The 25111-nt window shown below is 37.7% G+C and overlaps 1 protein-coding gene and 1 pseudogene across 2 annotated transcripts in view; one reads left to right on the top strand and one right to left on the bottom strand.

Annotated features, from left to right (window-relative positions):
• The window catches only part of GRIP1 (glutamate receptor interacting protein 1), a 746896-nt gene that overhangs the window by 76000 nt on the left and 645785 nt on the right, over nucleotides 1–25111 (top strand). The gene's annotated exons all lie outside the window — the stretch shown is intronic.
• On the bottom strand, nucleotides 14993–15547 carry LOC101442261 (abl interactor 2-like; annotated as a pseudogene).

The following is a 25111-nucleotide window of genomic DNA, read 5'->3' as shown; positions in this document are numbered from 1 at the left end:
ATTTCTCTGTGTGTGCGGCGCCATTCCTGGGCAGGCTTAACTTCCTTTCACGCTGGGCGGTTTTCCTTACGGGGCGCACTTCTTGCGTGCGGGGCTCCCCTACATGGGGGACACCCCTGTGTGGCAGGGCACTCCTTGCACTCATCAGCACTGCACATGGGCCAGCTCCACATGGGTCAAGGAGGCCTGGGGTTTGAACCACGGACCTCCCATGTGGTAGACGGACACCCTAACCCCTGGGCCAAGTCCGCTTCCCCCCAGGAAGCATTTTTTAAAAAGCACAGATTCAGGCAGTCTGACATAAATGGTAAGTGAAGATGGTTTCAGAAATATGGGAAGTCTGATTTCTATCCACCAGGGTAGGGTTAACAGATAAAATACAGGATACCCAGTTAAATTTGAATTTCAGTTGAACAACAAGTAAAGGTATGATGTCAGTAGTATAATTATACTAAAGTATGTATTGTGTGTATATATGTATATCAGTTTCATATTTTGCAGTTGTATGCATGTATATACATATATCAGTTTGACATACTTACATTAAAATATTACTCATTGTTTATCTGAGTTTCAAATTTAACCTGACACCTTGTGTCCATATTTGCTAAAGATGGCAACTCTATACTAGAGGTCTGGGAAAAGTCCAGAGTCTAGGCCAGAGTATCTCAAATTCACAAGCCAGAATATAGCCCAGAGTTGTACCAAATTCTTTTTACTGTGTTTGGACTGAATGTCTGATATTGAAGTTATCTCAGTTGAAATTTAAAATTCCCTATACTAGAGCTGCTGCAGGTGAGGAGGAAGACCAGTGTAAATGTGTGCAAAGCTAACACGGAAGTTTATAGCTACATCCAGTTCCGATGTTTGCCCATACTTAATTGAAGGCTCTCTAAAGGAATGTTTTCATTGATGATTTCAAGGCAGATAGAAACTATTGGCTAGGCATATTGCACACACACAATAATGGGGAAATGATTAGATGTTGGTAGTGGCTAATATCTAATTTCTATTATTTGACTAGAAATAAAAGATTTGGAGAAATACAGCTAATTCCAACACATTCCATTCCATAGATACATGATATTCTTTTTTTATCTATGAACATTATTTTTATATGGCATTGTTCTAGGTATGAGGTAATTGAAAATATTTGGTATTTTTCTTAGCCTCTAGTAGTATATTTATAGAAGACTGTGCTAGGCTCTAAGGAGAAAAAGAGGTGTACAAGACAGATTTGCCTTCTGCACAAGATCCCAGCCTAGTTTGAGGTGATAGCATAAACATGGGAAAAGATAAAGAGTAAAACCTGGAAATACATGTGTATAGTGAAGTGGCTTGTTACCCAGTCAGTTGGAGCAAAGGTTTTAAAATCAAGAGAGAGAGAAAACCATGAACTCTTGAATCTGAAAAAACTGCATGGGAGGAAGGAAGAAAAGTTGGGGCCTTTGAAATGAGAACAGTATGAAAGAAGTTGCGGTGCAGTGCAGGGAGGTATGGGACAATGTACAGGAGGGGTCAGGGTCCATTATAGCACGTGTGACTACCTGCTACTACCAAAACATCTCAGGTTACAACGAAATATTGACAGAAATTGTGAGTAGATAGGTACATAATATATACTTACATCTCTATTCTCTATTTTTCTTTTTTTGCTAGTTTTACTATGACTCCTTTCTTGCATTTTCTCCTTTTAGCATTCTTTTTCTGCTCCCATGTGTGCATTAATTATTTAGATATTTCTGTACTTTGCCTTCCCTTATTAGAAATTAATACCCTTTGCCATTGCCTTAATGGCCTTTAGTTAATTTCACTGTTTACATTCTTAATTTTCCTATTGCTAAGCTACAATTTTGCTTTGTTTCTTGATGACTTGGTCAGGATCTTCATTCAATAAACAAATACAAATTGTATTTGAGTACCTATTATATAGAGAGGCAGCAAAATATAGTGGTTGAGAGTATGGGCTGCTGGGGTGGCCTGTTTGAGTTTCCACTTGGCTTTTCCACATTAGCTGTTTGTATGGCCATGGCATACAAGTTACGAACTCTTTCTGGGCTTTAGTTTTCTGGTCTGTAAAATAAGGTAGTAATATGTACCTCAAATTGGTGAAAATTAAATAAGATAATCCATGCTTGGTCCATGGCCCATTTTTATTATTTCATTATTATTATTTGCTCTGCTGGACGTGTGTGGTATGAACAAGACAGACAAGACCTCTGTAGTCCTGGAACTACGTAGTGTTATGAAGATAAGAGCCTAGCGTGATAAGAGACAGTGGGACTGTGAGAGGTGGGTGTCTTTGGATAGGGTGGTCAGTGAATGGCATGCCCCTTAAACTGAGGATGCCATTTGAGCTGTATCTTGAGTGAGGGAAGCAGAGAACTGGGGTTGTTTCTGGAGGGCACATAGAGCCTCAACACACCTATTTTAGAGAAAGTGTCTGAGCATGTTTTAATACTGGTGGACATGACCCAGTAGAGAGGGCTGTTGATGTGCAGGGGTGAGAGGGCGTAATGGCAGAAGTACAGTCTCTGAAACCAAAGGGGTCCAGGGCACAGCTCAAAAGGTTGGTCTGAAGCTAGAAGCCTGGACACCAGTCCAAGGCAGATGAGTGGGTAGATCTGGGAATGGGGAGATGACAGGGTCTTGTCCAATTGTTTTGATTTTCTCTTTGAAGAATGAGGTGAAGTCTTTGATTGAGAGGGATGTATATGTCTGTGTGTGTGGGGGGGTAGGTGAGGAGGAAGAGGGGTGAGGGGTAGAGTGACAGGGAGATGGGCAGAGAGGTGGGAGGCCAAGTTTGAAGTGTGAGAAGAGGGAAGAATGTGTGAAGTGAACTTATCAGGGATTTTAGTGGGGTTTTGGGCAATTCTTAATGCCCATTTTAGAACTGTGGTCATGAATTTAAAATGAGACTAGTAGCCATAGTTGCATGCATAAACAAGCATTTTTTTTCAGAAAGGCAAATGGGTAATATAGTACCTGAGATTTTTATAGAACGAAAGTATTTTCTCTAACCTTCAGAAATAGTTGCAACTTTCCTGTGCAATTACTTGGTCAAGAACTTTTTTTAAACTCATCAGCTTTATTGAAACATATTAATAAAACATAAATCTATCCAAAATTTACAAGTGATATTTGGTATTCACGTATAGTTGTGCATTCATCACTTCAGTCATTACTAGAGCATTTTCATTATTCCAATAATAATAATTATAAGAAACAAAAAAAAAAACAAACTCATCACCTCTCAATCTCTTTTTGCTTCCCTTGCTGTACGTAGCTGCTATTCTGTTTCTATCTCTCTAGTTTATTTGTATTTACATTAAAAAAAAAACTTTTATATGCAATATCACCCATATTTGTTTTTCACATGAGGTTTCATTATGTTTTACAGTCACATATTACATTTTTTAGCTTTCCTTCTAGTGATATACATGACTTGGTCAAGAAATTTTATTCGAAACTCCATGGTCCAGTGCAGCCCAAAAGAGTTTTCTGTGATGACAGAAATATTCTGCATTTGCATTGTCCAGTACAATAGTCAATAGCCATGCATGCTTATTTAACACTGGAAATGTGCCTAATGCCACTGAGGAACTAAAATTTTAATTTTATTTGCTTTTCACTAATTTAAAATTTGAATAGTTATATATGGCTAGTGGCTATGGTTTTGTGTGGTACAACTATAGATATTACCCCATTGCCTTCTGACATTTGTTATTGCAGAGGAAAATATAAACTCTGTCTTGCTCTGTGAATTATTACATTTTATAAATGATGGTGTGTTAGTTAGCCAAAGGGATATTTAGACAAAGTACCAGAAATATGTTGGCTCTTATAAGGGGTATTTATTTGGGGTAAAAGCTTATAGTTACAAGACCCTACATAGTCCAGCTCAAGGTTCAATACGAGCTATTTTCTCACCAAAGTCTGATGCCACATATTGAAGCAAGATGGTTGCTTTTATCTGCCTGGTCTCTCCTTCCTTCTTGCTCTTAAGGCTCCGTGGGCCCAGCTTCTTCTGATCTCAGCTGTAGGCTGGAGGGCTCTTTTCTTCCAGGCCTTCTCAGCTGCTCAGGGCTCTGGTCTCTTCAGCTGCAAACTATCAAGCAAATGGTTCAGCTCTCTTTTAAGGGCTCGGGATAAAAGTTGACAGAGTTCTCTCCTCTAGTATCTATGGAACTTCTCTCTTCCCATATCTTCTGTGTATCTTCTTGACTGAATGTCCATTTATATAGCGCAGGAAGGGGGTAGGGACTTAACACTGAGCCAGGTCCTACTGACATCAAAGGCCCTAATTGATTTAATCAAGTAAATGTAAAACCTTTGAATTAAAACAATCAAAGGGTATCATGCCCAGAGGAACAGACCAGTTTACAAACATAATCTCTTTTTTTTTGGAATTCATAAATAATCTCAAACTGCCACAGATGGCTCTACTTATGTCTTTTTCCAGATTTTGAAAGTTTTCTTTTAGTATATCTTTTGGAAACTTGTGATGTGATTGGCAAAACATCCATTTAGAGACCATGCAAACCAATCCATTGTATGGACTTTTTGAAGTTGGGTTACCTTTAGAAAATGCCTGACCTTTCTCAGAATTATTTTCCTCCAAGAGTTATCAGGTCAAAATAGAGGATTCATTCCTTTTTCCTATCTTGCTCAATTCATTTGCTCTGATTTCTAATTCAAGAATACCTGTTATTCATAGGCAGGATTTCTAATCAGTCCTTCAAAATGGTTATCTTCAGGCTTAGTCTTTTCATCCTTTATTCTCTCTCTTGGGTGCTTTCTCAAGTTTTTTGTTCATCCTTATTCTGTTTTATGTTGTGTGAAGTCTATTCTGTACTGCCTATGGTATAAATTTAATTTGTTTATGCATCTGTGACCATTACTGTGAAAGTGTTTGTATGGACGTACATTTTCATTTCTCTTGGGTATATACCTAGGAGTGGAATTGTTGGATCATATGGTAACTCTAGGTTTAACCCTTAGAAGAACTGCCAAACTGGTTTCCAAAGCACCTGTACAATTTTACATTCCCACCAGCAATGTAGGAGGGTTCTGATTTTGCCACATCTGTTTAAACTGTTTTATTCTATGTCTTTTTTGATTGTAGCCGTTCTAGTGGATATGAAGTGGTTTCTTATTGTGGTGGGATATTTCCCTGTTTAAAAAAATTAATTGTGGCACCATATATGTAACATAGAATTTGCCATTTTAACTATTTTTAATAGTACAATTCAAAAGCATTAATTACATTTACAATATTGTGCTACCATCACTATCATCTATTACCAAAACTTTTTCATCACACCTAAGAGAAACTTTGTATCCATTAAGCAATTACTCCCTATTCTCCATTTCCCTCAGCACCTGGTAATCTCTAATCTACTTTCTGCCTCTATGAATTTGCTTTTTCTAAATCTTTCATATGAGTGGAATTATACAATATTTGTCCTTTTGAGTTTGATTTATTTCATTCAGCATAATGTTTTCAAGGTTCATGGTTGTAGCATGCATTAGAACTTCACTCCTTTTTACAGCTGAATAATATTCTATTGTATGTATATACCACATTTTGCTTATTCATCATCTGTTGATGGACACACGTTGCTTCTACCTTTTGGCTATTGTGAATGATGCTGCTATGAACACTGGTGTACAGGATCTGTTTGAGTCTCTGTTTTCAATTCTTTGGGGTATGTGCCTTGGAATGAAATTGCTAAGTTATATATGTGGCAGTTTGGCATTGTTTATAAATTCCGAAAATAGATATTGGATTATGTTTGGTTTGTTTCTCTGGGCATATTAGATTGTATTAAATTCAGAGGTTTCATTTTTACTTAATTAAATTATGATTAAGGCTTTGATTCCGCCACATCAGTAGGACCCAGGGGACAGGGACTCACAGAGAAAATGACATGGAGAAGAATACAGAGAGTTAAGTTTTTGATAATGGAGCCCTAGGGAGAGAGCCAAGCCATTTGCCTGATAGTTCACAGCTGGCCTTGTGGAGAGAGCAGAGCAGCTAAGCCCTGAAAGAGACAAAATTTGGGAAGAGTGATGAGCTTATGCCAGTCTGCAGCTGAGGTTGGAAGAAGTTGGGATCATGGAGCCTTAACAGGAAGGAGGAAGGATGAGCCCTTGCAGACACCACCCGCCATCTTGCATCAATACGTAGCAACAGACTTTGGTGAGGGAAGTAACTTACACTTTATGGCCTTGTGACTGTAAGCTTCTACCCAAAATAAATATCCTTTATAAAAGCCAACATATTTCTGGTACTTCGCATCAGCACCCCTTTGGCTGACTAATACATATGGTATTTTAGTTTCCTAGACCATTCTAGCCAATACCATGAAATGAGTTTTCTTAAGCAATGGGAATTTATTAGCTTACAGGTTTGAGTTCAAGAAAATGTACACGTTTCTTTTTAAAGATCAGCTGCTGGTGATCCTTAGCTCCTCTGTCACATGGCAAGGCACATGGTGGCATCTGCTGGTCTCTTCCTTCTCTTCTGGGTTTTGTTACTTTTGACTTCCTGCTTCTGTGGCTTTCTTTCCCTTCCTTCCTCCCTCCCTCTCTCTCTCTATCTCCCTCTCTCTCTCAGAAAAAGGATTAAAACCCATCATGAATGAGGTGGGTCATACCTTAGCTGAAGTAGCCTCATCAAAAGGCCCTACTTACAATGGGTTTATAACCACAAGAATGGATTAAATTTAAGAACATGTTTTTCTGGGGTATGTATAGCTTCAAATCACCTCATATGTAATTATGCGTTTTATATTTTGAAGAACTTCTAAACTGTTTTCCATAGAGGCTGCACAATCTTTCATTCTCACTAGTAGAAATGCATGAGTGGGATGAGTGGGGTTCCTATTTACTCTCATCATTTATACTTTATTTTTAAAAAATTAATAACTATCCTAGTGGGTGTGCAGTGGTATCTAATTGTGCTTTTGGTTTGTATTTTGTTGATGGCTAATGATGTTTAACAGCTTTTCATGTGCTTGCTGGCCATTTGTATATCTTCTTTGGGAAAATTTCTCTTCAGATAATTTGCCCCCTCTTTAATTTGATTGTTTGCCTTTTTCTTATTGAGTTATAACAGCTCTTATGCCCTGTCACTTTGCTTAACTCCTTTATTAATTCTAATAGTTTTAGTATATTCCTTAGGATTTTTAAAATGTATAAGATTAGGTCATCTGTAAATAGAGGTAGTTTTACTTCTCCTTTCCAATCTTGATGCTTTTTATTTCATTTTCTTTGGCCTGGCTAGACCCTCTAGTACAATGCTGAAATGAAATAGTGAGTGTGCATCCATGTCTTGTTCCTGATCTTTGGGGGAAAGCATTTAGTCTTTCACCACTAAGTGTGAAGTTAGCTCTGGGCTTTTTATAAATTCCCTCTAACAGGCTGAAGAATTTACCACTATTCCTAATTGTTGAGAAATTTTTTATCATGAAGGAGTGTATTGTTTTGTCAAATGCTTTTTCTGCATCTGTTGAGATGACCATATGATTTGTCCTTAATTCTATTGATACAGTATGTTATATTATTGGATACTCTGATCAACCTTGCATTCCTGGGGTAATCCCACTTGGTCATGGTGTATAATCCTTTTTATATGTTCCTGGATTCAGTTTGCTGGTAGTTTGTTGAGGATTTTTGCATCCATATTCATGAGGGATATTGGTCTGCAGTTTTCTTTACTTGCCTTGTTTTGGTATCAGGATAATACCAGCCTCTTAGGATATATTGGGAAGTGGTCTCTCTTTTTCTCCTTTTCTATTTTTGTAAGAGTTTTTGAACATTCTGTATGAATTCTTTAAATGTTTGATAGAATTTACCAGTGAAGCCATATGGGCCTGGGCTTTTCTCTATGGGTTTTTTTTGATTATTAATTCAAATTTTTTTTTTTTTACTTTTAAAGATCTAATCAGATTTTCTATTTTTAAAAATTAGTTTTTGTAGTTTGTATCATTCTAGGAATTTGTCTATTTCATCTAAATGATTTAATTTGTTGGCATATGTTTTCTATAGTATTCCCAAATCCTTTTTATTTATGTAAGGTCAGTAGTGATGTCTCCCCTTTCATTCCTGATTTTAGTAATTTCACTGTTTTTTTTTTTTCTGATCAAACTAGCTAAAGGTTTATAAATTTTGTTGACTTTTTAAAAAGAACTTTTGGTTTTATTGATTTTCTGTTTCTTTTTTACTGCTTTCTATTTCATTAATATCCATTCTAATTTTTATTATTATTCCCTTCTGCTTTCTTTAGTTTTAATCTGCTCTTTTTTCAGTGTCTTAAAGTTGAAGATTTTGTTGTTGGTTTGGGATCGTCTTTTTCTAAGATAGGTATTGCAAGTTTTAAATTTCCCTCTGAGCACTGTTTTAGCTGCATTCCCTAAATTTTGGTATATTGTATTTTCATTTTCTTTTATTTTACAGTATTTTCTACTTTTCCTTGTAACTTCTTCCTTGACCCATTAGTTATTTAGGAATGTGTTGTTGAATTTCTATACATTTGTGGGTTCCCCAAAATTTTTTCTATTATTGATTTCTAGTTTCATTACTTTGTGGTCAGATAACATGCTTTGTATAATTTAAATCCATTTAAATTTGTAGAAGCTTGTTTTACAGCCCAGCAATATGGTTTATATTTGAGAATGTTCTATGTACATTTGAGAAGACTGTGTATTCTGCTATTGTTGGGTAGGGTGTTCTTAAGATGTCTTTTAGCTTTAGTTGGTTTAAAGCACATGTCTTGGGAAGCGGACTTGGCCCAGTGGTTAGGGCATCCGTCTACCACATGGGAGGTCCACGGTTCAAACCCCAGGCCTCCTTGACCCGTGTGGAGCTGGCCCATGTGCAGTGCTGATGCGTACAAGGAGTGCCGTGCCATGCAGGGCACGCGTAGGGGAGCCCCATGCTCAAGGAGTGCGCCCCGTAAGGAGATCCAGCCAGCTCGAAGGAAAGTGCAGCCTGCCCAGGAATGGTACCACACACATACAGAGCTGACACAACAAGAAGAAACACAGATTCCTGTGCTGCTGACAACAACAGAAGCGGACAAAGAAGATGTAGCAAATAGACACAGAGAACAGACAACTGGGGTGGGTGGGAAGGGGAGAGAAATAAATAAATCTTTAAAAAAATAAAATAAAGCACATGTCTTATCTTAAACATTTGTTGAATAGATTTGCCAACTTGCTTAATCAGGACTTGTTGGTATATAAAGGACCCTGAAAGAACCAACTGCCATTTAGGTTGTGCTTTCTCTTTGAATTGACAAGTACCTAAACATATCAAAATTGAATTGACATTAAAAAGCAAAGCAGGGAAGTGGACTTGGCCCAGTGGCTACGGTGTCCTCCTACCACATGGGAGGTCTGCTGTTCAAACCCTGGGCCTCCTTGACCCGTGTGGAGCTGGCCCATGCGCATTGCTGATGTGCGCAAGGAGTGCCCCGCCACGCAGGAGTGTCCCCCATGTAGGGGAGCCCCACGTGCAAGGAGTGCGCCCCATAAGGAGAGCCACCCAGCATGAAAGAAAGTGCAGCCTGCCCAAGAACGGCGCCGCACACACGGAAAGTTGACCCAGCATGATGATGCAACAAAAAGAAACAGATTCCTGGTACCACTGATAAGGATAGAAGCCGTCACAGAAGAACACACAGCGAATGGACACAGAGAGCAGACAAATTGGCAGGGGGGGCGGGGGAGGGAGGGCAGGGGAGAGAAATAAATAAAAAAATAAATCTTAAAAAAAAAAGGCAAAACAAAAACAACCTAGAAAATGAAACAGCCTTAAAATTATCGTTCTAAGGGCACAGATATTCAGACTTCAGTGGGGTATGTGGTTTCCTTATGCAGTCTGCTTATTCATATTCTGTTACTGAATTATCTTATATGCATTAGACTTAGAGCTACTTTAAAATTCGTACAGCCCTTTGAAAATAAATCACAGTTTCAGAAGAGATTTGTAGATTAAAGTGTGAATCATGATTTAAGTTTCTGCAGCTTTCCTTGGATTGCAAAAGACAGGATATAGCTGTGTTAGCAGGCCTCAGCCTTTAGTGTGGACTGGAGTCAGGAGTCAACTGAATGAAATTGATGCTTACCAAGAAATTATACTGACAATATTCTTGAAAATTCAAAGATGTGTTAAAAGTATCTCAGCATTACCATGAAATTTCTGCCTACGTGGTTGTATTTTGAGTGGTGCTTGGAAGTGCTCTGTTCTGTGAAATCATTTTCTCTTTCATGAAACTGCTGAAATTGAGGCCAAGAGCTCCCATTAGTGTTGTTAATCTGGTATCCAAGTTGAGATGGGCTCTGATGGAAAATACCCTAGAGAGTTCAAGAATAACTCCGTTTGACAAATACCAGGGTTCTTATTGATGTCCTAAATATTTATCAAAATATATTTATTATCACTAAGTATATTTTGGGGTGGTTTATATTTTTTGCGCTTTTTAATAAATCACCATTAAATATCTAAATAGCTGTAGTTCAACATTGCTGCTAATAAAACATTCAGTTTTCCCAGTATGACTTTGTGAATATGTTGCCCGTTATTGAAAAACTTGCTTGTGCCGTGGCTGTCTTCCTGTTTGCCTCTATCTTTTACTCAGAAATGACAATTGTTTGAAGAAATGAATAAAGTATGTTTATTAATAATTCCACATATATATATTTTTACCCTTGATTTGTTTCCTGGCTGCTAAACCATGAAATACTGTATAATGGGTTGACTTAACAACAGGAATTTCTTAGTTCATGGTTTCAGAGGCTAGAAGGTGTGCTGCTTCTTGGGGTTGGTGTCTTCTGGCTGACTGGCAGTCTTTGGGGGTTCCTCGGTTTTTCTGTAATATGGCAGTGCAGATGGCTGCATCTTCTCCTTTCTCTTCTGGGTTCTGTTGACCTCCAACTTTGGTCTGTTTCCAGTGGCTTCTCCTATTTAATTTCCTTTGCTTATAAGGACTTCAGCCATATTGAATTAAGGCCCATCCTCATTCACTTTGGATGCACCTTAACTAATAACGTCTTCAAAGGTCCTGTTTACAAATGGGGTCATACAGGACCAAGGATTTACCTAATCATGCCTTTTGTGGGGGACATGATTCAAACTACAACAGCCCTTAGCATTTTTCTATATGACTTACTGATTTTCTCTCACTAAGCTATGCCTATACGTTTTATGGTCTGTGTGGAATGTTTCTTTCCTTTCTTTCTTACCTACTGTGACAACACTTTGTTCTCCCTAACTTGAAAATAAAGTTACATTTCCATTATTACTGATTTTACTCTATTGGAGATACATTTTTTTTTTTTGTAGAGTGTGCATAACTTAGTATAGTTTGCCTCTGAAGCACCCCACTTCTTCAAACTGTAATATGTTGTGGTTAGATACATTTATTTGTGTAGAAGGAAGAGCAAATACAATGCTTTCAAAAGTTAAGCTTAACTATGATGTGACCTTGGGCAAGCTGTACAATTTTTATGAGCTTTGGTGAGTTCTATTGCAAAACAGGAATGATGCTGCCTTCTCCAGGTTGTTATGAGCATTAAATGAGCTCATGGCTGAAAAGTACCTAGCACAGTACCTGCTATATAGAAACCCCAATGCGTGTTAACTTCCTTTCCTTCCTTTCTCTCCTTCATGTTAGTGGTTTACATTAATTATCTCTGCATTTTTCAAACCTGGCCCAGTACTGGGACCTCGTAAGCATTAAATACAGTGCTTTTTAAAATAAGTTTGACAAGCTTTCCCCAGATATTCAAAGCACATTCTCACCTTCCTAGATTTCTAATTTTTCAGAATTTGAGACAGTTTGTTCCTCATCTTGCCATGGGTCATATGTTTAAATAAATATTAAATCAGGAATAGACACAATATAATGATCTTTGAACTAGCAGTAATGCCTTCATCTGTTTTAATTCTGTGAAGTCTTACCAAGCACCATGTAACTATATATTTGCAGTTTTATCATTATCCTTTGGGATTTGTAAATGATTTAATTCTTTTTTGTAATCATTTATACTTTTCTTCCCTGCCTCTCATATTGCAGCAATCAATTCCGTGATTGCATTTATTCTCTAGTCATAAATAAAATCCCATTAAAGTTTTTGGTGTTGCCAGTCAGATCATGTTGGAGCCAGGAATTCCATTTCCCATTAACAAACTAATATCTTCCATTATTTTTCTTCCTTTTTTAGTGACAGCATTTATTGTCATCCCAAAACTAATTTGAAGCTGAACTTTAGAAACATTGTGTTTTAATCTGACCATATCTGGCCTGGAGAAAAAAAGGTCTCTTAAGAGTGAGATAAAGGTATTCTGCTTAATGATGATTCATAACCTATTTGGATGAATTCTTCTGAGAGCTGAAGATAATTTTGCCATCAGGCCATTTATATAAGGGCATAAACAGATGGGTTTTACTCTGAACCCTGAAGGTAAGCAGACACTCCCTTTAATTGCTTGGGGAAGGAGATTTCTAAGACCATAACTCCCTCCCAAGGACACACTGATCTTGACGGTTACAGCTCCCAAATTTCTACTTTCTAACAAGGCAAAAAGCCTCACTGCATTTATTCAATAAAATAAGTTCCTGTACTATGCTGAAGCTGGCCACCAGAGTAACAGCAAAGAAGGAGAGCATCCACAGCACGTAAATTTGCATTTTAATTGTGAATCTGTGATATCAAATTAACACAGATCTTTAGATAGGATAGGAATTTGGTTGCACATTGCCTGTGACCGGTGGGAATAATAGCTTGAGAGTTCTGATTGGTGATTCACAAAAACCTCCTGTCTATCTTGTGATCCATTCTACGGGACAGATTATGTACCTTATGTACTGTATACCTTTTTTACAGGACTGTTGTGAAGATGAAATATAAAGCACTGGCTCAGAGTAAGTGCTCAGCAAGTGGTAGTTACAATGGTTTTTAGTTTCTGAAAATGTTCGTAGACATATTATCAACAGTAGCTTGGCCGTCAATCATTCTAGCTTGTAGAGTTAAGCAATGTTAGCAACTCTCAAAAACTAAACATCTTCCATTATAAAGTAGTCATATTATTTTTAAATTGAGAGCTAATCAATAAGCACTTAGCTTCTTAACTGTCTGTTGGTTAACTGGAGAAATAAACAACAGAGTATTAAACAGGAACCTAAAATTCCCAAAACACAGATCAAAACTCAAACTGATATTTAAAAATACAAGTTCTGGAACTTCAGAGAATTAGTATAATGCTATGCATATAGGGAGTGCCTAGTAAATATTTACTTATTGATTCGAGAAATAAGTGGCATCATTAGATTACAAGAATGAATTAACTAGCGCCATTATTTTACACCATCAAGAAAGATTATTGTTTGGAGTCCTTTCTTAATTACTTATTGATTTGAAGAATTTGTGAGTGGAAGAGACTTGAGTTTATCTATTCCCAACCTTTAGTTTTTAAGTGAAGAGACAGAAGCCCTGGGGGTTAAATCACTTGACTGTAGTTACTTACTGACTGAGGGGGCTTGAAAATCAGGGTAGATTTATTGAGGACATAAAGGAAGAGAAAAAGGCCGTTCCATGGCCTTCTCAGGCTTGTGCACATGTAGAGCTATAGGCTGAATATTCCTGAAAGCAATAGTGGCCAGCAAGACTGGCAGAAAAAAGGGGCTGAAAGGAGAAGCTTTCTAAAAACAAACAAACAAAAAGGACCGTAAATGAAGGAGCCCCCTGCTCCCTCTTACAGATTTCACTAGGCCCAGCAAGGATACTCACAAAGAGTACCCTTCTTTGGTGATGACTCTGTGGCCTTGTGACCCTGTTAATGCAAGGTCAGCATAGCATGCCATTAAAACTACCAGGCACCAGGTACCGCTCCTTTCTGTGAGGTGGAGAATGCTTGAAATTGGACTGTTTAGATGGCCTATTTTGATGTGGGTAGATTTTCTCATTGGTCGATGGATCTGTGTTTCTTTAGAGTTCTAATGGGGAGATACAGCTCTGTTTTTCAGCTTTCTAGGCAGAGGGAAAAGGTGAACATCCTACTGTGGTTGAGCCTTGGTGAGGGAACAGGACAGAATAAGTAGGGGTGATAAGAAGGTGAAGACCTAAAGAAGACCTAAAGGATGGCGTCTGTTTTCAAAGAGTAAAAGCCTGGACTCCCATCTCTCACTGCACTTTATCTCTCGAGAATTATTACCATCTATCACTATTGCTCATTAATTCAACAAATATGATTGAGGGTCTGCTATCTGCCAGGCACAGTTCTAGGAACTGGATGTTTTGCAGTGAACAGATGGTCAACCCTTGTCTTCATGGAGCTTACGTTCTGGTGGGGGGAGGAGACAATCATAACACTCCCCTCTGCCCTGCTCACCTTGATATCGTCCTTCCTATGCTCTTAATTCTCACCCCTTTCTAGAAGGATCCAGAAGTTCAGCTCTATTCCAATTTATTTTACCTTCTTCTGACTTCAGTTAAGCTTTTGTATAAGCCAGAATGCCCAAATACCCTTGCTGAACCCATTAATTGCCTAACAGACCCTAAATAAGTAAAGCTCTCCTTACTCTGTGGATTACGTGGTGTCTTTGAGCTTCTAGAAATTTCCATTAGACATTCCAAATGTCTCCAAATCATTTTAGATAAGATTTTTGCAACACAAGTATACCTCTTACATGGATTGTGTGTATTCTTTTTAGGTTGTTTTTATTTTTTATATACTCAGAAATGGTCAGACCTTCATGTTAATCCAGACAGCTCAATGTAGTAAGTAAGATGGCAGAAACATCCATTTGTTCATATTCAGCTTGCATTTTTGTTTTTGTTTTAATACTGGAGGATAAACCAAAAATCATAAGTAGTTTTTATCATTTGTATCCTTCATTCATTTCACTGGAGAGGAATCCCCAGGGCCTCTGACAATCTGGAAAGACTTGAATATTCCTGTGAGGGAAAGACAGCCCTGCTTAGCTTTACTTAGAATAATGCATGATAGACTCAACGTAATTTCCAGGAAAGAGCTCAGTCATTGCATTCATCACTCCCTCATGCCAACCATCGTCATTCTTCTTGATGACATAAATAATGGCTCCTTCCTGAAAGGATAACTCATCTTCTTTGTCTTTTGTAAAATCATAAATTACCACAACCTTTTCCAAGTAAGATCTTGGAGTCCATGGAGGGTCTTCTTCAATGTAAGGATCACTATATTCAACTACGGCTGCTTCTTCATTTTCATAATCTTCTGGAGGAGGAGGTGGGGGGGGGAGGTCATCAAAGACTGTTTCTTCCACAGGTGGTGGTGGAGGTGGTATATCTGAAATATTTTTTTTTGGATTCTGGCCACAAATTCCATTAAAGGTAACTGAGGAGCAACCTGTAGGATGGAGGGAGGAGAAGGAACAAGGGATACTGGATTCTGGTTATAAAAAAGGTCCTCCGTATATCTGATTCTGAAAGCTTTTTTTTGAAGTTATAGAAGGAGGGTATTTATAGGGCAATGAGCCCCCTCTTGTTGGGGGAGATTTTTGATTAATGTATATTATTTAGGCCAGTTAAGGAAATGGTGGATGGGACTCTTCAGGCTGGAGGATAGTATAACTAGAGTGAAAGTGACAATGAAGATAATAAACAGCAGCACATTTAAAAAGATGACCCTGAATTTTCAACACAAAAAATACTGAGCCTTTGTAATCAGAATGAAATCAATAACTGTCTCTGACCATTGACCAGAGGCACATGAATTACAGTGATGGAGTTGTTTTCTAGTGTCCTCAGTGAAGGATCTACAAATGACATGCCATCTTGGTAAAGTGAACTAAGATTTTGATTCACAGCGGTTTGTTTAGGGCAGAGTGAAATGTTTCAGTGTTAGTAGATGTTACTGAAAATGACATTTTACCTTTGAAAACCTGTGTGGCAGTGTTTTTTCCATAATAACGTGATGATAGAAAAATAGAATCTTCAGTGATATCAGTCATTATTTCCCTAACTGTTCTCCTTAAAAGGGTGGTTTAATCTCAGATTTGGTCTCTAGGAAGTTGAAACCAGATCAGATATAATTAAGATGTGAATTGAAATGTCTTTCAGTGCTATAATAGAAGGAAATATATAAAGTGAAATTTTTATTTTTTAATGTAACTCATGAGGTATTTAATATGGTTGGATGTTGGTGACAAACATTTAACTTGTTTATTTATTGTGTATGTCCATTATATTTAGCTTTTGAAAAGTTGTAATTGCCTTGTTTTGACAGATATTTTCGAAAGATGGCTGCCACAATATGTCTCATACTGCAACTTGTTGTTACAATATGACATTGACACTGTTCCCATTGAGTAATGGGGTCTATGTCTCCTCTCTTTGAACTGACCTTTGTGACTGCCTTATCCAATACTTGGAAGTGCTACTATGTGACTACTGAAGCTCAGCCATAAAAATGGCATGTACTTCCACCTTATTCTTCTGGGACTTTGCTCTTGGAATCCAGCCACCATGCTGTGGGAAGCCAAACAGCTGCCTGAAGAGGACTCGTGTAGTTCTACTGGCTGACAGCCCAAGCTGAGGTTCCACTGGCAGCCAGCATCAACTTAACAAGGGAGTAAGCTTTCAGATGATTCTAGCCTTCATCTATGGGTAGTAAAACCCAGCCTTAGAGAGCCAACCCAGCTGAGCCTATGTGGGGCAGAGACTAGCTCTGCCTAGAATGCACATTTGCGAGCAAGATAAAAGGATTGTGATGGTTATAGTCATAAGCCACTAAGTTTGGGATAGTTTGTTTCACAGAGGTAGATAACCAGAATATGTGGCCAGCATACCTGGACAGAAAGAAGCCTTATTAATAAGATTTCTGTAAGAGGGGCTGCTTACCTAGGTTGCCAACACTAGGGAACAGTATCTTGACTCTAATAGTCATTAGAGTCCATGTGATCTAGTCAACAGATAGCAGATCTGAAAAGGTCTTTAGTGTAGTGGTTGAGGGTGTGATTTTCTACACAACTGTATTACCTCCTAGTTTATGCACATGTTACTTAGTTTCATCATCTATAGGATGGGATGATACTAATACACTTAACTCAGAGTTGTATGGATTACATAAGTTAATAAATGTAAAGCACGTAAAACAACATCTAGCTTATAGTAAGCACTAAATAAATGTTAGGTACAGTTAGCATCATTGTAACCCTGATGCCCCGTGGAATCACCCCAAAGATGTGTTGAAAGCAATTGAATCCACAACTGATTGTGATTACTTCATAGTTCTCTGCATGTTCTTACGTAAGATAAATTATACAGGCCATATAGTAGCTTTTAGTATTAGTCCCAGATTTCTCTAAAGAAAGGACTCTGATGAGGGTCATTACCCCATGGGGACATGGAAATAATTCTGGTCCAGGCTGGATTCTCCCCGTGCATTTGCACTACTGGGATGTCTGGTCTTCGGGTAGGCTTGTTATAGCTATGTCTTCATCTTAACTTGTGCTCTTAAAGTATAGTCTTCAGTATAGGCTAGTGGCTTGATTTATCTGTGGATTTCTAAGTGTGGCTTTTTTTTCTGTCAAGTTTGTTCTGCAAATTACTGGCTATGGCCATATAATGTTGTATTTCTAACCTGAACATCCCCATCAGTGTTGTCTTTGCTGTAATCGATGTCTTCTGTGTGTTGCAAAGATAGGAGGCAGGTTTTAAATTGCCGTTGGTGGGAAGAGGTGCTTCCTGCCTAGAGTCTGCTTTGAAAAGAGATATCCCATTGTGCAAAAACAGCACACCATGATACTTCCTGGGTGACACCATTAAGTATACCCTCAATAGCAGCAGCCAAGGGCAACGACTGTTTAATCACTTCGTGTACAATACCCTTTGGACTACATAGAAGGTACTGGCTGATGAAGTATAGGTATTGAATTTATTTTTAAGATTTATTTATTTATTTATTTCCCTATCCCCCACCCCCACCCCCCGTTGTCTGTTCTCTGTGTCCATCTGCTGCGTCCTCTTCCCCGTCCGCTTCTGTTGTTGTCAGCAGCACGGGAATCTGCATTTCTTTTTGTTGTGTCATCTTGTGTCAGCTCTCTGTGTGTGCGACACCAGTCCTGGGCAGGCTGTACCCTCTTTCACGCTGGGCGGCTCTCCTTATGGGACGCCCTCCTTGCGCGTGGGGCTCCCCTACGTGGGGGACAGCCCTGCGTCGCACAGCACTCCCTGCGCACATCAGCACTGCACATGGGCCAGCCCCACATGGGCCAAGGAGGCCCAGGGTTTGAACTGCGGACCTCCCATGTGGTAGACGGACTCCCTAACCACTGGGCCAAGTCCACCGCCCTGTAGGTATTGAATTTAATTTGTCATTTACTGGGCTTATATTTCACATTTTTTGTGAATTATTTTGAAAACATACACACAAGTTCATCCAATCCATGTATACTATCCATAGTATAGGGAAGAGATGTAGAACTTTCTGTTGGTTTCATTGTTCAGTTACATTACTAAAAATTTTTTATTATGATGCAGTTATTAAAATAATTACCTGCAAATAATTTATTTTGGTTCCTAAAAACTTGTAATTAAAAAAATATTGGTAAGATTTAAAATTATTTAAATATGTTCATTCATTATCAGTGATATTATACCTGGTCTTGTCATTAAATGTTAATTATATTTTGAGGTCTTAAAATAAAATTAATAATAATGCCTTACATTTATACTGCATTTTGTGAGATGCAAAGCATGTCAAAAAGAGATGTTGTTATTGACTGTCTAATTTGCAGAGAAAACTGAAGCTCACAAATGTTAAATGACATGGCCGAAACTATAAAAGGAGTAAATCAGTTAGAATTGTATTTGGCTTTAAATAAAAGGACCCAAAGTAGGATTTCTTTTCTTCTGTAACAAATCGTCAAGAGGAAGGCAGTCCAGTGCTGGGATGGCAGTTCTGTGGTACCATAAAGCTAATGCCAGGTGAATTTATCCTTTTTAATCAAGAAAACTATACTTTTTCCAGTAACCCCATTCATTGGACTTCTCCTTATATCTCACTAACTAGAACTTCAAGAAATTGTGTTACTTATTTGATATTAAAACCAAACACATTTATTACCTGATAGTTTCCGTGGGTCAGGAACCCAGCCACAGCTTAACTGGGTGCCTCTGTCTTCGTCTCTTTTACAAATCTGTAAGTAAAGTTTCATTCGGGCTGTGGTCTCGTCTGAAGACTTGGCTAGGGAAGAATCCACTTCCAGGGTTACTCTGTGGTTGACAGGGTTTAGTTCCTAAAGGGTTGTTGAACTGAGGGCTTCAGCGCCTGAATATTGACCAAAGTTTCTCAGTCCTTTGCCATGAAGTCCTCTTCCTAGGGCAGCTCACAGAGTAAGCTGGCTTTTCTGAGTGAGTAAGAGAGCAAGATAGGGCAACCAAAAATGGAAGCCATGGTCTTTGTGTATCCTAATCTCAGAAGTGACATCATACCACTTTTACCCATTACTTGTCCACCCTTCTTTAGAGGTGCTGTTAGGTCTGGCCCACACTCAGGGGAAGGGATTAATACAGGGCGTGGATACCAGGAAGTATGGGGATCGCTGGAAGACATCTTAGAGGCGGACTGCCTCAGGAGTCTACGGAGGGAAATATTTTTGATTGGGCTGTTACTTTCCCTGACAGAATCCGGAAGAAGAGGAGACTGGGTATTGCATAGGCAGCCAGCAGTGTCTGCCACAAATTGTTGATAAAGTGCCCAGAACTTGGAGTGAAAAGGAACTGGATTTGAATCCTAGATCTGCGACTTAATAAATTGAGTTAACAACGTAGTCCTTCTGTTTCTTCAACAAAGTCACAGGGATACTGTCCAAATTAAATGAGCTAATGTAGTTTAAAAGTGTGCTTTTTAAGAACTCTGTGGAGTGGAACTGGAATTAAAATCCAGTTTTTCCAAAGATAACTACAGCAATTTCCCCAGTAAGACACAGTGCAACCTAGACTTGTAAATTCCAAGATTGAGAGTTAGGAAACCAAAGACCTAGATATTTTACTACCTTATTTAGTACCATCTTTTTGAGTAGACCATATTACCATATAGGAAAATATAAAGAACCTGTGCATAGCAGAGCTGAGTCCTTCCTGCAAATGTGCTGTTAGAATACCTGCACCAATGAAACCGTGTGTTTCCTTTATCTTTGACAAACTATAGTTTTTGTTTTTCCTTTTACCTAGAGGCTCTACCTTCTTGATATGCTTTAGAATTTAATAAATTCTATCTCAGGACCTTTACTGAAAAGCTAGTTTTTTTTTTCTCTTTTGCTTCTCAGCCTTAAATATAAATATTTAAAGATAAAATAAATAGTTATTATAGTTTTATAATAGGAACTGATTCTTTACGTGAAATCCCTTTATGTTGCTTTCTGTGGATTGAATAATCTCTCTTAAAATCCAGCATATTACTGCAGTAGGATTACTTGCCCAGTATTATGGTTATTACAATAGTTATTCAGTTGTTAAATTTAGCAACTGTATTTTAAGCACCTGTTTTAACATAAGGCACCAAGGAAAGTTCTGTGGGGAAGACAGGCATAAAATTTAGATTTTGTCATCAAAGAATTTATAATGCAATAAAGGGAAGTAACTCATGAACACAAATAATTACAATGGAAGGTAGTTCCTGATAAACATCATAAGAAGCACTAAATGTTATGGGGATTTAGAGGGAGAGCTTTCATTTCCAGTATGTGGATCTGGAAATCTACTCTAGTGCATGGCCAACTCCTGATTAGAGATTATGCACTTCAAACATTGGAAAGAAAGACTTGCTGACATTGTCACCTTCTTGCTTAAGTGCATGGTTGACATAAATCAGAACTTTGTTTACTATAGTTCAGTTGGAATAGAAGGCTTTTTAAATGAAAATATTTAACCTCTCTGCCCTAGGAAAAGCAGGAAACAGCACATTTGTGAGAAAGAACTCAGCTCAGTTATACATGGGTCCTTTATGTTAATTTGACCAATGCCCAAAACAGAATAAAGGAGAACAAGACAAGAAGAAGGAAGGAAGATGAAAGGCCCTGGGTAGGAACAATGTTGTGGGTAACCTGATTAGTCAAAAGTTCAGCCTCTGTATTTGCAATGGAGACGTTATTGCATAGTAGTAAGGAAACTGGCTCTGGAGTCAGATCGCCTGGGTACTCTAACCAGTGGTTCTGCAGCTCTCTAATTATGTGAAACTTGGGCGAATTATTTTCTTGCCTCAGTTTCCTCATTTATATAATAAAGATGATAATATTATTATTTCATAGGGCCATCATAAGAATTAAACGAATCAATACATATCAATTCTTAGAACAGTGCCTGAACACTCAGTATGTAAGTGCTCAGTACATGTTAATCATTATTCTTGTTTCCAGTGTGGCGAATTTCCAGAATGCCAATCACTCACATACAAATGTAAGTACAAAATATTCTTTCAAAATCAAATTGAATTACAATTGAGCAAATTTAGTGAATGATACTAGATTGTGACTTTTCTGATTGGCAGTCTAGAGTCTTATGAAAGTAAGGATACTATAGAAGACTTGCTGGCACTTTGCTTAATATATTCATCACAGTTTTCTCTCAAAATTGAGGTCCTAAGTCCCAGGAACGATTGGGAGACATTTGAATGAGTTCATGCAGACAGGAACTGTAGAGCTCCGGTTAACTTTTGGTGGTGGATGGTATGGGCTGTTGCCATATAAACTAGGTTAGCAAGTCACTTTCACTCCTGGGTCTCATTGAATTTCCTTTTACCTTTCCCAAAAGTATGTGTTCAAAAAAAAGCAAAAATAATTTCAGAATTCTTAAATGGTGATGGTATTTGGAAGATGAAAAGTTACTCTCTTGTTTTGTTTTGCCTTAAAAGTTTAAGAAGGGAAGCTTTGTGGCTTGGGGTGTTGTGTGAATCCTCGAGGGGGGTCATGGGGATCAAAATGTTTGGGATTTATTGCTGTATAGGCAGAGCAATGTATTTTCTGTTTAATTCCTTGGGAAGAGTCACACATGGTATCACAGCAGGTTTAGTAAATTATATATCCTAGGGGAGTGGGGGGGAATCCAGATGGTATAAAGCTACTGACCTAGTACAGAGAGTCGAGGCATACTGCTGAAGGCATCCAGCTTGGCTGGCTTCTGCAGGCTCGAGCTGTGTCCATGTTACGCTCTACCACTTTCCCATTTGTCCTCATGGATTCTGAAAGCTGCAGATAAAAGTTTCAAAGGCTTAGCTGCCTGTAATTTAAGAATGAACTTGGTTAGAAGTTAGATCAAGTAAAAGAAAAAGGAAATGTCATTGCACAGGAGTAAAATGGACAATCTGGTGGAAATTTAGTACTTTTTAATGGAGTTTTAAAGTTTTGGTTAATTGTTTTGACTTACAGTCTTAGCTTTTGAGGCTACTACTTCTTTTCTTGGCCTTAATTTAGTAACAGTTAATGTTTGGGAAAAATATTGAACAGCTGGTCTGAGACTGATGAAAGGAATGCTAAAGCTTGATGCATAGGGCGTTATCATCCAGACATCAAGTCAAGGGAAGAAAAATGCAGTAGCATTTCCTCCTTGGGAAAAATATGGCCTATTTGAGGAAGTCTGGAGCCATAACATGAAGTAATTACCCAAGATGGGGCCTGGCTGATGGGGTAGGGAGTGGTCATGGCAAATTACAAGGTTAAAAATTAGGTAAATCAAAGTTACATGCTTTTGATTTGATATACCTTCCATTGAGTTGATCTACAGTTCAAACACTCCCTTATTTTTGTAGAAGTGCTTTTAAATCCAAGTTCAAACATTTTAGAGTATAGTTAAAATTTAAAAAAAATATAATATCCTGTTAAGTGGAAATATCCACTTTACCCTGTCCAAGGGTCATCCTTAAAATTTCCAGGGTTGAAACTGTTTATTAACTCTTGTTGAGATAGTATCTGGATTTGAATTTAATGACTAAGATGTAAAACTTTCTTAAAAGAAGGGCCCAGTTCTGGAACTTACCAAAGTGATTGAAGGAAGACTTCTTCAGTGATATATTATAAAATTTGGGTGTTTGGGCTATTACGAATAGTGCTGTTATTAAAATTCTTGAACATAGAAAGATTATTCAGAATAGTCTCAAACTGAAAATAACCTAAATGTCCATCAACAGAAGTATAGATCAAGTGATAAATTCATCAATGGAATACAATACAGCCTTTAGAACGAACTATTGTTATATGCAGCAGCATATTTATGAGTGAAAGAAGCCAGATATAAAAAAAGTATATATTGTATGATTCCATGTCTATAAAAGTTCAGAAATAAGTGAAACTCATCTGTGTTGTTTAAAGTCAGAGTAGGGGTGTACTCTGCAGAGAGGTCGTGACCTGGAGGACCAGCTGCTGACAGTGTTCTGTTGCTTGGTCTGGGAGGTGATGACTTGAATGTGTTCACTTTGTGAAAATTCAGCAACCTCTCTACTTAATCATTTGTCTACTTTTCTGTTACATTTGTTACATTTTTAGAAGTTAAAAGTTAACATAATTTTATCCTGATGAAATATAATTTTGTAGGCTTGATGATATATCTTGGTGAAATGATCTTGATCATGGCAGATTTCGGAGTGCTAATACTTATATTTTGATTTTTCATAGTTTCACCAAAATTGATGAATCTTGCTCTGGGAGTTGTTCATTGATATTCCTTGTAATTAACAACCTATTTCAGTTTCTGAAATTGTATTTTTAAATCATATAAGTTTATTCAAAGGCCTCGGTGGTGGCCAGAGTTAGCTACAATTTATATTCTGTTCAGAACATAGAATATACTTTTCAAATTTCTCATTAGGTTGATAGTTCATAAACTTAAATGTATGTGTATTATATATCCAATCTGAGAACTGGAAAAAGAAAAGGAATAGGGGAATATGGAAGAGGTATAGAGGAGTTCAAGGAGAGACGATGGTAAGTGAAAATAATGGTATTAGAATAAATAGGTCTTTAGGTGTTCATTCAGAAGCAAAGTGAAGGGATGTTCTAATTGGTCAGACATGATTTCCAGTGAGGTGTTTGTATCTAAATGGTATTGATTGGGTATTCGTCACTGTTAAAACAGTAGAAGTCATGCTGGTGGTGTAAGGAGTTTAGATTTTAACTGTTGTTCAGTGAGTTTTATTAAATACTTTTAGTTCTGTGCTAGGTGAGGTATATAATATATAAAATAAAATATAATATTTAATATAATGTTGCATTTTCTGTCCATCAAGAACATATTCTCTGATTGGAGAAACAAGATACTTAGAGGTAAATGTTTAAATGAAAATAAATGAATGGTAAAAATACATGTACAGTAACGTTAATAATATTTGACATTTAGTGAACATTTATTTGTGTGCCATTCGGATGATAAAGACTTTCTAATAGAAAAATGGCAGAGGGCTGGACCAGACAGTCTACAAAGAAAGATATACAAATGGCCAATGTATTATATATATGAAAATATGTTCAGCATCACTAGTAATCAAAGAATCAAAGGTAAAATGAATGACCACTTTTTATCTATCAGATTAGCCAAAGTGAGAAAGAATGATAATACATAATGTTGATGAAGTATTAAGGAAATTGGGAGTGTCAATCAGTATAATCTTTACAGTAGGAAATTAAAGTACATGTATCGAAATTAAAAATGTACATACTCCATATCCAGAGGCACGTGTAGGCTTTGTGGACCTTGTGACTTATGCAGTTTAGAATGTGTGGTAGTGTGGCTTTTAAAAAATAATTCAAATTTACAAATACAAAACGTGGTATGGGGTGCAGATGTAGCTCAGTGGTTGAGCACCTGCCTCCCTTGTGTGAGGTCCTGGGTTAAGTACCCCTTACCTCCTAAAAAAAAAAAAGACAAAAAAAGAAACCAAAAAAAAAAAAAAAAGACCCCAGCTAGGTGTGAAAGTATTTATTTTGAGTGAGAGAAGAAATCACAACAGAGTGTTATAAAGTTGATAAATACTACAAGCATCATTAAATTCAGTTCTTGAGTTGTCTGAGCAGGGATTGGCTTGGTTCTTGACAGCTGTATTCTGTCTGCCTCAGTTTGTTGGCTCCTAA

This window comes from Dasypus novemcinctus, chromosome 12, assembly GCF_030445035.2.
Source record: "Dasypus novemcinctus isolate mDasNov1 chromosome 12, mDasNov1.1.hap2, whole genome shotgun sequence".
NCBI lineage: Eukaryota > Metazoa > Chordata > Mammalia > Cingulata > Dasypodidae > Dasypus > Dasypus novemcinctus.
This window is presented reverse-complemented; position numbering and strand designations above follow the sequence as displayed.